Source organism: Palaemon carinicauda, chromosome 4 (genome assembly GCF_036898095.1).
Source record: "Palaemon carinicauda isolate YSFRI2023 chromosome 4, ASM3689809v2, whole genome shotgun sequence".
In the NCBI taxonomy this organism is placed as follows: domain Eukaryota; kingdom Metazoa; phylum Arthropoda; class Malacostraca; order Decapoda; family Palaemonidae; genus Palaemon; species Palaemon carinicauda.
Window position 1 is genome coordinate 167101219 of NC_090728.1, and position 14143 is coordinate 167115361.

Consider the following 14143-nt stretch of genomic DNA (forward strand, 5'->3'; position numbering starts at 1 on the left):
ACTTCCACATCAACAATCATATCTAGCATTACTCCACTTTTCATAGACTCAAAGGTCATTCTGGTGAGCAACAACTCCACAGTACAGTAGTGATCTACATCAACAGGCAAGGAGGCTCAGTATCCCATCTGCTATACCAGCTAGCAGTGGGAATATACCATTGGGCCCAAATAAATGCAGTCTTTCTTTCAGCCCACTTTATTCCAGGGAGAAGGAATGTCACATCAGACAATCCAACTAAAGGAGACAGTTGGTTCAGAATGGTCTTTGCTTCCTCAAGTGGCAGTCTTGATTTTGTGGGGTTCCCTGACCACCCTGGACATGTTTTCCACTCACCTGGTGTATATACTGCTCTCCAATCCCAGACCCAGCTGTGCCATTGGAGGACACATTTCAACACCAATGGGACGGGATGGACTTGGACTGAAAGAAATAAGGCAGTCAATAGGCGTAAGAGTAACGGTCATCACCCCAAGGTGGCCTCAAGCAGAGTGGTATCCAGGCCTTCTGGATCTTCAGGGAGGAAAAATTATTTTTTCTATGCGCTTGCAAACCTTTCATCTTTCAAAATATGGAATGCCTTCAGTGGAACTATAGGTAGTGAGCATTGGAGAGTAGCCCCAACCACCCCTGTCAGACTTGTTTTAGGCTGTAACCAGTACGCAATTACTGTGGCATCCTATCCAAAGGCTATTTGATCTTTTATTCTTTCTTTAGAATGAATGGTTGATTATTAGCTTTGCATTAAGTATGGAAGTGAAGCTGGAATTTCCTAAATGCGGAGGAAACAGTCGCTGCTACAGTCAGCTTATGTCAAGACTGGCTGCAGATCCATACTCTCTCTGTGCTTCTTGTAATGGGCATGATTGTTCACAATCATCCCCATATGCTGTTTGTAGATTGTGGCCATCAGTTCTGTGGCAGGCTTATTCTTTGAGGAAGAAGAGGAAGGATAATTCTTCTCTGGCATCATCCTTGACAACAGCCTAGACGATGCTGAAGAGTCTGCATTCCACTTTACTATCATCATAGAGTTTCCCAGTTGCTGAAACTAGGTATGCATCCTTTTCTCAGTCTTTTGTGAATATGCATCAGGAGCAGGGAGAACTTAGATCTGCAACAGCCAGTTTGGTAGCGTGTGGAGAAGTGATCGCTGAACACCAACATACATTGGAAGCTTTCCGGTAGTCATGCAAGTAGCTCCTTAAAAGGAAGAAAATAGCTAAGGCTGCTTTGCCCTCGGTATGCTTCATGCAAAGTAATTCAAGTTGTGACTCTAGTAAGACCAGCCGTAATCCATTGCCAGTAACCCTATTGGTGATTCTAGCAGTGTGCATTAAGCCCAAGAAGGCTTAATGTGGTGCCCAAGCCAATAAGAGGGGATAACAGAATGTTGGTACAAGAGAAACCTGTTGCTTTGACCCAGTGCCTGTTACCCTTATGTTTATTGTAAATGTTCCTGTGACCTGCTGGCCGGTGGCTCCCAATATCCCTATGTCAATAACCCCAGCCCATGTCTGTGTTATGAATACCAGTGATAGTACTAATCGGAAGTTGGGGTTTCTGTTTTAGTAGCCACTGCGTTTTCTCCCCATGGGAATCTTTGTCTCGATGGTTGCTCAGACCTCAATTTCTATGGTTGTAGAGCTAAAGTAAAAGTTTGTAAGAGGAAAAAACGAATTTGCTCTTTCTTCTCTTCCAACTGTTGATACCTCTTTTCTTCCAATTCTGATTCAGATGCTCTTGTTATTACAGATTTTTTTCTAAGTGGCCTAATCATATTTGATATGTTTCTGTTTATTCTATGCTCCTGGAATAAGTTTATGCTCCTAGTACAACCCACGACCTCTAGACCAAGAAAGGACATAACAAGTCAAAGTAAACTTGCAATATCCTTAATACCCCAATAGCGCCCCCATCCAGCATACCATCACATCCGAAAATATACCACATCAACAATGACGACTACCCCTCTCCAATCTTTCCAGTTTTCTCCTCATTCCCCTCAACCATTCCTTGTTATCTCACACATTTCTCTGCAACATCGCAAAGGTAAATCTTGACTGTCTGGAGATAGTTAAAGCATTGGTTTCCTAGAGTCAATTTACATTATTATTATTATTATTATTATTACTACTAGCTAAGCTACAACCCTTGTTGGAAAAGCAGGATGCTATAAGCCCAAGGGCTCCGACAGGGAAAAATAGCCCAGTGAGGAAACAAAACAAGGAAATAAATAAACTTTATGAGAAGCAATGAAAAATTAATATAAAATATTTTAAGAACAGTAATAACATTAAAACATCTTTCATATGGACTATAAAGATAGACTTATGTTAGCCTATTCAACATAAAAACGTTTGCTGCAAATTTGAACTTTTTAAGTTCTACAGATTAAACTACCCCATAAGGAAGATCATTCCACAACTTGGTCATAGCCGGAACAAAACTTCTAGAATACTGTGTAGTATTGAGCATCATAGTGGAGAAGGCCTGACTATTAAAATTAACAGCACTAAATCCAGAATTTCTGCCGTTGTCTTCAATTTTCTTGGGATGTTTTCCAAACGCAACATGTTGGATTTGTTAGCCAAAATTCTTCAATTTTGTTGGAAACAAATGAAAGGCACTAGTGTCGGTTAATAAAATCTGATAAAAAGTTTCTTACTTTTGTATATGGTTTGATAGCTTCAACATCTCAGAATTACTGTAATTTGTGCGCAAAATACACACTTTTAATGCCATAGAGAGAATATATGGAAGATGTATTTCTCTTCATGTTTGTAAACAAAATCTCATATCTTTTCCTATAATTGGGGAAACAAATCCCAAAGGCAGTTTATGCTAAGCTTGGAAGACAGGAGATCCTAAGAATTTTACAAGGCTAAAACATGCAAGCTCCAGCAACTGGTAACTATAACTTTTTTTCCTTAAATTCTTCTATTCCTTGCAAATTTTCAAGACACATTATGAGTAGGTCTTCTTTATATTCTAAGTAGTCATGGATTGCTTTCAATTCTTCTAGATCTATCACTATTTTTCACTTATAAATGTATAGACGATAGAGAACCATCAGTGGAAAACAAGAACATTGTATGAACAGTTTAAAGGCCGCTCATGAATGGCAGAGGAAAGAGACATTGATATTACCCTACCAAGCAGAACAATGCCCTAAAGACTGTCCATATAACAGATTTTGAGCAAAGCAAAAAATCTATTTTTGGGTGAGATAGCCATGTTGTCCTGATGGAAGGTTCCTTTAGGTAGCTTTCTAAGGGATATTTGCTACAGTGATACTCCCAAAGAATTAACCATAGGTCTCCAGAATTATAACTCCTGGCGCGAGTATCCTTAATATAGCTTTAAGGACATCGCATAATATCAGGGGACATATTCTTTGATACGACACATAGCAATCTTCACCCTGAATAGATTAAACTCTTTGAGGGGGAAGAGTGGCGAACGAAAGGGGAGCTGTTATCAAGGTATCCGGTGGACCACCTCTCCGTACTACTACAGCTCATCATTCCGAACTTGCATTTAAGCTGAAATAGACGCAGATAAAGTAGTTTCGGGTGGGGTCATTTAAGAAAGAAGGGTGGGTCCATCAGGAGGACATGGCTATCTCACCCAAAAATAGATTTTTCGCTTAGCTCAAAATCCATTTTTTGGGCTCAGCCATGTCGTCCTGATGGAAGCTTACCAGAGAATTAGCTTGAAAGTACTATATCTGTGGGTTTGTATAAGTGCCTTTACCTTGAATGAGTTCCTTATAAGGTCTCCTAGGCCCGTATATATAACATTACCGTTATTTGTCATATCCACCAAGCTTGGAACTAGCTTAGGGCTTCCTGCCCCCTGCAGGGAAAGTGTCGACTTCGACTATAAGGATTCAAAGCTTGTATATCCGTAAGGACGCAAAGGAAACTTTCTAGAGATTGCCTTTTTGTGCTTTGAATATCGGTCCATTGGATTCTATTTAAAGGAATAGAATAAAACTCTGGACTCTTTTATTTCATATACTGAGAGTTAAAAGAAGATGCAGATACATTTTTATATTTATTTTCATAAGCAAAATAAATTGTAAGTGTATACAGTACATCATAAGTAGAAGTCTAACCTTGCATCGATCAACATCATGGTTATATATATTTCTGACCTGTAAGGGAAGAATATACATATATGAATTCATTATAAAAAATGCAACTCAGATGAATGTGAAGCTAAACATGTCTAGTTTCACTCAGATGTTGAATATGCATCAACACTGAGTTCAAATGTTCACACGGCACTGGTGTTATTGGTTAGATTCTGCACCTGTATAGAACAGTCTATTAATCACCATAGTGATTTTCACTCGAAGGTAGTAATACCTATGCACCCGATGCACTGTTAAGTCCCAAAACAGTTCAATGTTCATCGCAGCACTAGACGACAGGTTTTATAACACTACCTGTCGCCACCACAGATTTCCAACCCGTATATGAGCAGAGTTTCTCAAAGTCCATGTGTTGAAAGAAATTCAACGAAGAAGCAACTTTTCTTGGATCCTGACCTGCGGGTGTGCTGTCAGAATCCGCTCTGCGAATAAAGTAGGTGAGTTTCGCTCTCAGTTGTCTTAGGAATAAGTTTGATCCTGAGGTTTCGCCTCGGAAGAGCTGTCCCTCCTGGAAGTCTGAAGTTCTTCAAAGATAAAACTTGAGACACTCTACTGGGCATAGAGAGACATCTTCCTTCAGTGGGCAGATTCTCCAAGGACCCCACCTTTTGGTGGGTAGCTCGTTCTTGGCGTGAAAGGCAGGATCAGGGAAGAGATTCAGTTCTCCTGTGCCTAGGAACTGAATATGGCCTTCATTTCTGGATAGGGCCACTATTTCACTGACTCTAGTGCCTGAGGCTATTGCAAACAGAAATATAACTTTCTGTGTTAGATCCTTTAGGGTGCAATCCTCATTGTTCAGATTCGAAGCATAGTGCAAGACTTTGTCCAACAACCATGTTATGGGCTTTGGAGGGGTTGCTGGCTTGAGTCTAGCGCATGCTTTTGGTATCTTATTGAAGATTTCACCTGTGAGGTCCACCTCAGAGCCGACTTACACGTGGTTATTGTGGTGGAAGCCAGGCCTTGTTCGTGTAGGTGGATGAAGAAAGAAAAGACATAAATCTAATGATATTTCTGTTGGTTTCCTTGCTTTCACAAAGGACACCCACTTCTTCCAAGACGATTCATATTGTCTCCTAGTTGAACTTGACTTGTACTCTTCGATGAAGTCGATCTTGTCCTTTGAGATCCCAAACCTTTTCTTCGCTGCTAGAGCGAGAAAATCACGATACGTAGGTTGTTGGTTCTCAAGGATGAAGCGTAAACAATCGACTTCTGAACCAGTTAGGATAAAACTGGGTTCGGCAGAGGAAACAACTTCAGTTTCAATTCTAGAACTAGAGGGAACCAATTGCTTCTGGGCCATTTGGGGGCCACTACTGCAGCTGTTCCTCTGAAGGATCTTAGCTTGTCGAGGACTTTAAGCAGGAGATTGGTTGGTGGAAACAGGTAGATCCGATTCCAACTGTTCCAGTCGAGAGACATGGCGTCTATCGCTTCTGCTTGAGGGTCCTCGTAAGGGGCTACATAATGAGGTAGTTTCTTGTTGTCGCTCGTTGCGAAGAGATCGATCTGCAGTTCCGGGACTTTTTCCGAGATGAAGGAAAATGAGTCTACGTCTAGGGACCATTCTGTCTCTATCAGATTTCGCCTGGATAGAGCATCCGCCGTCACATTGCAGAACCCTTGAAGGCGAACTGCTGATAAATGCCATCTTCTCTTCCTTGCCAGGCGGAAGATGGCTAACATCACGTGATTGATGTGAGGTGATCTCGAGCCTTGTCGATTTAGTCATTTTACTATCACTTAGTTGTCCAGGACCAGTCTGATGTGGACTGCTCTGCGAGGGGATAGTTTCTTCAACATCAGGAAGACTGCCATAGCCTCGAAGATGTTGATGTGAAAAGTTTTGAACTGGTGTGACCAATTCCCTTGCACTTTCCTTTCTTGCGAATGGCCTCCCCATCCTTCCAGGGAGGCGTCCGTGTGTATCACCACTCATGGTTGTGGTGGTTGCAAGAGAATTGTCCGTGCTAGGCTCTTGGCTGTTGACCACAGCCTTAATAGCGTGTGCAATCGGGTCGGGGTCAACCTTTGTTGATCTCTTCGAGCATTTGATGCGTATCTTCTCCAGACTCCTAACCCATCCTTTAGCTGTGCTTTTAGCACCGGGTCTCACTACTGTGAACTGGAGAGAGCCCAATACTCTTTCCTGTTGGCGTCTTGAAATCCTCTTGTGTTGGATTAGTCTCTTGACAGATGCCGCTATCTCTCTCTTCTTCTTTAATGGCATGGAGAGGTGGTGTGACTGTAAGTTCCAATGAATTCCTAACCATTGAAACTTCTGAGCTGGAGAACGGCGAGACTTCTTACGATTGATCTTGAAGCCCAGGTGTTCCAGGAACTGGATCACCTTTCCGGCCGCTTGCAAACAAGTAGTCTTGGATGCTGCCTACATCAGCCAATCGTCCAGGTATGCTACTACTTGTACTCCCTCGGAGCGTAGTTGCTGGACGATTGTGTCCGCTAGCTTTGTGAATACCCTTGGGGCTATGTTGGGCATGGCTGTGAAGACATATTTTGTCTTCTGTAGCCTGAATCCTAGGTAGGAGGAGAGGGGGCGACTGACTGGTAGGTGCCAGTAAGCATCTGCCAGGTCTATTGAGACTGTGTACGCCCCTTTTGGTAGAAGGGTCCTTATGTGTTGCAAGGTAAGCACCCAGAACTTCTTGTTCTCGATGAACTTGTTGAGTGGAGACAAGTCTAGAATGACTCTGAGTTTGTCCGAGTCTTTCTTGGGAACACAAAACAGCCTTCCCTGGAATTTGAAGGACTTTGCTTTTCTTATTACCTTCTTGTTCAAGAGTTCTCAGGTATATTCTTCCAACAATGGGGTGGAGTGTTGGAAGAATTCTGGAAAAAGGGGTGGATTTTTGTTCCATTTCCAACCAAGTCCATTCGTGATTAGGCTGTGGGCCCAGGGATTGAAGGTCCAACGATCCCAAGAGTGGAAAAGTCTACCTCCTACCTGGAACCTCTTATTGTTTAGAGGTTCCTGAGGACTTGTTTCTGTGACCGCGTCCTCCTCTACCCCTTAAAGGGTTTCCGGAGGATCCTCTTTTTGGGCCTTTACTTTTGTAGGGCCGAAAGGTGGTCATGTGCCTCTCAAAACCTGGGTTAAAGACAGGTGACTGAGCCACCAGCTGCTGAGGGACCATCTGGAAGGTGGTTTGTGGCTGGGCTACCATTTGAAGCACTGTGGCCATGATCACGGCCGGAAGTTGTGCAGGTCTACGTGGTCTCTTTACCTTTCTGTCTGAGGTAGATTTCCTTTTTGAAGACATGCCCCACTTTTGGAGAAGGTTCCTATTCTCCGTGGCAGCTTTGGCAATGACTTCTTGGACCAAATCTTGTGGGAAAAGGTCTCTGCCCCAGATGCATGATGATATCAGCTTTCTGGGTTCATGTTTTACCGTTGCTGCGGCAAACACATGCTCTCTACAGGTCCTCCTTGACCTGACAAAGTCCTTCACAAGGGTACCCATGTGGGACTTAGCTAAGACCATGTACATGTCTGGGGCATTAGTTAGGCCTGCCCACATTTCCAAGCAGTTCTGATGAGACAAGGAAGCGGCAAGTCTTTCTTTCGTCTCCTGTTCCCTTCTCAAAAGACGGTCTGGCAACTTTGGAAGGTTCTCATTAAACTGCTGGCCTGCTATCTCCGGATCCAACTTTGAGACGGAGAAGGTTAGATGTACCTCTTTCCACTTCTCCTTGCAGGTGGGCATGGCTAGAGATAATGGTTTGCATTCCTCTAGAACTGGTCAGGGTTTGCCCCCTTTGACTGCTTTCATGACACAGTCAAGGGCTTTCACCGAAAAGGGGAAAGCTCTGGAGGAAGGAGCAATGAAGGTTGGGTGCTTCTGGCTCAATGCTGAGACTTTGGAGTTGGTATATCGGGCTCCTTTCAGGGTCTAGGTCAGGATGGCTTGTACCTTGTCATATTCGAAGACAATGACTTCCTTGGGTACCGTCTCCTCACAGAACGCAGGTTCATCTCGCAGTCTCACGTAACAATCTGGGTACGCTGAAAAGCTAGCCCAGAATTGAAGATCTTCAAGGGGTTTGGCCCCCAACTTCTCAGAGATATAAAGCTTCCCATTCATTATGGGCATGTGCTCCCTATACAGTACCTCCAGGGGTTGATTTCGGAGCAGTGAGGGAGGTCAGATACTTTAAGGGGCTTAGCAGGGCCACTGGAAGCGCCAGGGCGTTTCCCTCCTTATACACCTCTCTTCATCTCTTTGATATCTTGCTTTATCTCTTCTTGTTCCTTCCGGAATACTGCCAACATCTGCTGGATCGACTCTAGGAGTGCCTCGCTCCTGTCGACCTGTGTAGTCGGTTGGGGAGTTGGGGCTGAAAAGGTTGACAGCATAGGTTGATATGCTGTCACAGTGAACTGAGGGTCCTCAGTCACCGTCGAAACGGATCCTTCTTCCTCCGTTGGTGGTTGAACCACTTCTTCTTCAGGGCCTACTTGCAGTAGGTCCTGTTCGGTGTCAGTGGACACCTTCGACATCTTGATGGATGTCCATGCCTTTAAGTGCCTTATAGATGTCCACGTCCATTTTCAGTTGAATGATGGGAGGCTGGAACTGTTCCTGGGGCACTACCACACTGGATTGCGCCTTAGGGAACAGAAGGCACCTAAGAGATTTGTTAGGTAGGTAAGGTCCCGGAGAGTTCTTCTGGAACCCTCTTACCCACCTACGAAGGGTTTCCCTTGTTGTATCCCCTGCCTCCGTGGTGGCAGGGACATCTTCTCCAAAGCCGTTGGTCAGCAAGGTCGAGCAGTTGGAGCAACCCTTCGGGTCCCAGTATCTCAGGGATCCAGGTACGATGCAGCAGGGGGCATGAGACCTGCACATCGTATGCCCACAAAAGTCCTTACTCTTGTGGTTGCAGAACACAACTGCACATGTCACCATTGGCTCCATCTGTAAAGGAAAAAGGGTGAAATAAGTATACAGTTGTTTATATCGTTGATATAAATGCATACAGTACTTTTAATAGTAATACTGTACTTACTATTATATTCAATAGCTTAGGATAGTAAGCTAGAAAGGAAATAGGAAAGATGCATATCTGTGTTTCCTCTCCCAGGCAATCGCTGAGACCTCCGTCAATATTAATATTTAAATTCCTTATAAGGGAGAATACAAGGTGGAACGACTCCCGTACGTAGAGCCGGAGTTAGTGAATATTTATACTAACTTCTCCACCTGTAGAATATTAATACTGAACAGTGTTTATAAGTGTTCCGATGATCAAAGGATTCATCAGGATGTTGAGGGATTACTTCAACCTCAACATGTTATGTGGTCCCAACAATGGACTGTGATAGGATACACAGAGTATGTTAGAAATACTTATACTACTGTATTGTTGTATATTGTAGTTTTACCAACTACTGTATTGTTGTATACTGTAGTTTTACCGGTATACTACCAGAGATAGGCTAGTGAATGGCGGCACTAACTGAGAGAGAGAGAGAGAGAGAGAGAGAGAGAGAGAGAGAGAATGGAAAGGATCTCCTATTATTATAGTTTAGCACAGTAAATGGAAGTGTAGGAGAGCTACTGCCACCTATTGTCTCCTTGCCAGAATGAGAGTTCTAATGGAAGGGGAGGAATGCATCTAATTCTAGCTTCCATCCATCCACAACTTTTGCCGCCGGCTGTACTGCAGGTTGCAAGGTTTGTGGATGGCAGGCCAAGAGAGGGCTGAAGAATTCTCATCAGTATATTGGGTTTCCCACCGGCAGCCGTCAGGGCTGGCTCAGTCTCTCTCCCCTGGGCATTCACCTCCGGTGAAGGAAGGACATAAGGAGGAAGTGGCTGAGGCGGCAACCTAACCGCCGCTGGTAGGGTCCCGGCCAGCAACGCAGTCAACCCGGCAAGCCAGGATGACTTTCAGAATACCGGCAAAAGAAAGTTGTGACGGCTAGGCCAACACTAAAGGACAGAGCGGGGGAGGGGAAAGGGTCTTATAGTTTACAGGGGAGAAAGGCGGCGGCAAGTATGCCGCCTACTTTTGGCTATAAACTAAGGAAGCATGGCTTTCTGTGCCGATAACGTCGTGGTCAGCAGAGGAACCAAGATTCCCCTGTCGGCTGCAAGACAGTACACCCTGAGCTACCATCTTACTTCACAGCCGGGATACTCGGCAGCAAAGAAGACAGACGGTATAAGACTATCTAAGTCAAGCCGGAGTTTACAACTCGACGGCGTTGACGAAAGATAAGGGTAGCCGCCTGTAATGGCGGCAGCTCAGGAAGGGTTTAGCCTCTTTTCTCTAAAAGAGAAAAATATCGAACCTGATCCATAAATTCTAGGGGATATATGTCATCATCTGAATTAATAAGGAATGATATGGTGAGGTTAAACAATGGGAATTACTTTACTAACGTATACATAACGAGTTAGGTTAGCCTAACTCCGGTGGGGACCGCGGCCAATACCACCGGGGTCCCCGGCGTATACGAAAAGTAAAGTTACATATCGGAAAAGGAATAACTAAATAGTATGCAATATCTTCACTAGTATAATTTGCCTAACTAGCTAAAAATGTTTATAGCTAAATACCGGGAGTGTCGCATTACTGACTAAATAAAATGTATTTATGACGAGCGACAGCGGTCTCAAAATGGCCGCCTCTGGTGTCGGCTACGCTCAACCAAAAACACTTAAATTATACGAATTTAACCGAGAGAAGGGAGCCTTAAAATTATACACAGGAAAGATTAGATACTCAACTTTCCAGAGGATGAAGAAGCTGGAGATTGCATGATAATATTCCAAAAATCCGTAACAAACACCGGGAAAAGCGTGGGAGCGCACTTAGCTTAAATGCTACAAACAAAGGAATGATGAGCCGTAGTAGTACAGAGAGGAGGTCCACCGGATACCTTGATAACGGCTCCCCTTTCGTTCGCCACTCTTCCCCCTCAAAGAGTTAAATCTATTCGGGGTGAAGATTGCTATGTGTCGTATAAAAAAATACGTCCTCTGATATTATGCGATATCCACTCCAATTCTAAATATACTGTATTAGAGATCATAGTTCCTAAATATTTAAATGAATCGACCTCATTGCTGTAACCCTTTCTCCTTCCAATGATATTTCATCTTCCATTAAAGCTATATTAAGGATACTCGCGCCAGGAGCTAGAATTCTGGAGACCTATGGTTAATTCTCTGGGAGTATCACCATAGCAAATATCCCTTAGAAAGCTACCTAAAGGAACCTTCCATCAGGACGACATGGCCGAGCCCAAAAATACATGATCAGCTAGGACCATAGAAGGCCAGGCAATAGCTGCTCATGACTCATCGGATAGACGTATAGGCTCCCCCCAAGCCCCCATACTTAGCTCAAAAGGATGGTAAGATTGCAGCGACTAAAGGAACTAACAAGTTTGAGAGGGACTTTCACCCCAGTCTGGCGATCACCAGTCAGGGATGTTACCTCATATGCCACCACAACCTGCAGTGGCTTAAAAAGTTTCAGCAAATTTCATGACGAAATTCAACTTGTGAACTCACCTTTAACTTCCTTATTCTTTGTTTTCTATTCTAGATTATTTATCCTACCTGCAGCATCATCATTTATTCTCTTTTCGCCATACTTTTTTTTTCAATATATGTTTTCGCTTTGTCTACTATCACATTTTGTTTTTTTTTCCCCACCCTATTTTATTCTTGTCTTCCTTTCTATTCTATTTACGCTCCTAAATATATATCTCCGGGCTTTATTCTTTCACTTTCAATACTTTATTTTATTCCACTGTCTATTTTCCCTTGTCATCTATTTTCTCCCTCTTGTTCGACTAAAACATTCTGATTTATTTTAATTAAATCTGTCTGTTACTTTATTCCTCTCTTTCTTGTAGAGTTACTAATAAAGTAAAATGATTCTTTTGCTAATTTTATTTCTTTCCTCCTATCTAAGGAAGAATCTATGGGTCGAAGGGAGATAAAAATAGTTTCATGTTCTCACAGTTCACATCTACCAACTTGGATTTTATAACTTTAATAAAACTTCCATTCCAGCTTTCCAGTATCATCATGATTCAGTAATGTTGTTACCAGCCTGCTTATGATTGTAACACGTTTCATTCATGGTTCTTTCTTTCCTTCATTTCAAGCTCTCAGAGATCAGGACATGCTTTCTCTAATTGGCATGGCAGTAAATTGGTCTGAATTATAGTTTAAAAAGCATAGCCCTAATGTTTCATAATACAGTAGAGGGTAATGAAGCAAAAATACCTACTGGTGATGACACTTATGGCTGATTGCCTTCCCAAAAATCGAAGTGACACTTATAGCTAATTGCCATCGTCAAAATCGAAGTGACACTTATAGCTAATTTCCATCATCAAAATCGAAGTGACACTTATAGCTAATTGCCATCGTCAAAATCGAAGTGACACTTATAGCTAATTGCCATCGTCAAAATCGAAGAGACACATAGCTAATTGCCATCGTCAAAATCGAAGTGACACTTATAGCTGATTGCCATCGTCAAAATCGAAGAGACACTTACAGCTAATTGCCATCGTCAAAATCGAAGTGACACTTATAGCTAATTGCCATCGTCAAAATCGAAGAGACACATAGCTAATTGCCATCGTCAAAATCGAAGTGACACTTATAGCTGATTGCCATCGTCAAAATCGAAGAGACACTTACAGCTAATTGCCATCGTCAAAATCGAAGTGACACTTATAGCTGATTGCCATCGTCAAAATCGAAGAGACACTTACAGCTAATTGCCATCGTCAAAATCGAAGTGACACTTATAGCTGATTGCCATCGTCAAAATCGAAGAGACACTTATAGCTGATTGCCATCGTCAAAATCGAAGAGACACTTACAGCTAATTGTCTTGGCCAAATAAAAGTTTATTTATTTGTGAGCAACTTTCCACAAAAAACTACAACATCGATTTTGACCAAACTTGGTAGTCATGCTGGGTATGACCAAAGGATAAATCTGTAACATTTTAGACAAAGTACATAAAAGTGCAAGTACGCAGCAGTGCTTTGAAAATAATCTCGATGTTAAGTAAACATTTTAATAGTTTATTTTTTGTTTGTGAGCCATATTATGTAAAAACTACTGAACCAGTTTCTTCGAAACTTTGTATGACCTAAGGACAAATCCATTGGATTTTGAAGAAAAAAAATTGAACTACAAGTACAGAGTGGATTCAAGATCAAAATAAGATTTCTTGGCGTGGCGAAGGCATGTTCTCTACTGACTGTTCCTCTAGTGATTAACACATATGGAGTTAATTTAACTTGACAAATGGAAAATATCTTAAACTTGGCGAATGTTAAACCAAAGTTGTGGTTTGATTCAAATTTCCTTGAGTTAGCAAATGCTGGATGATTAAATTTTTATATAGCATTATTATATACCATACTAAGATTATTCTTCAACTTTACAATACAGTATTGGTGGTTGAAGATAGACTAATAAACTGGGCTACATTTCAATCATAAAAAGATAAGGGATTTTGATGCCAAAAGAAGTTAGTAATATTACTATTGCACTTCCATAAAAATCATACAAACTGTAAATAGACTAATAGGAAACACTTCTTGATCTGCCTTATTTTTTTTCTAAAACGATTTTTGCTTCTTTTAAGTGCTTTCATTACAACAAATACCACATAAAATTCTTATGATGTCTGAGAATTTATTCAATTTTAGTAAGAACTCCCACTTATAAAATGTCCATCTGCTGAAAAAAAAATGTGTAAAATTCACATTTTTGAAAATATGGCGTTACTGGAGCAGACTGTGGTTGTGTTAAAACTTATTTCTTACATGTATTTCAATTTCGAACGTCGCTCTAAAACTGTTTTCGCCAATGAGAATTGGCTAACCCAGCAATAGTGTGGTATCAACTTGCAATGATTTAGAAGGAAATATATTTCGTTTTCTTTTACATCCGTTTGAATCGTTTTCTATAT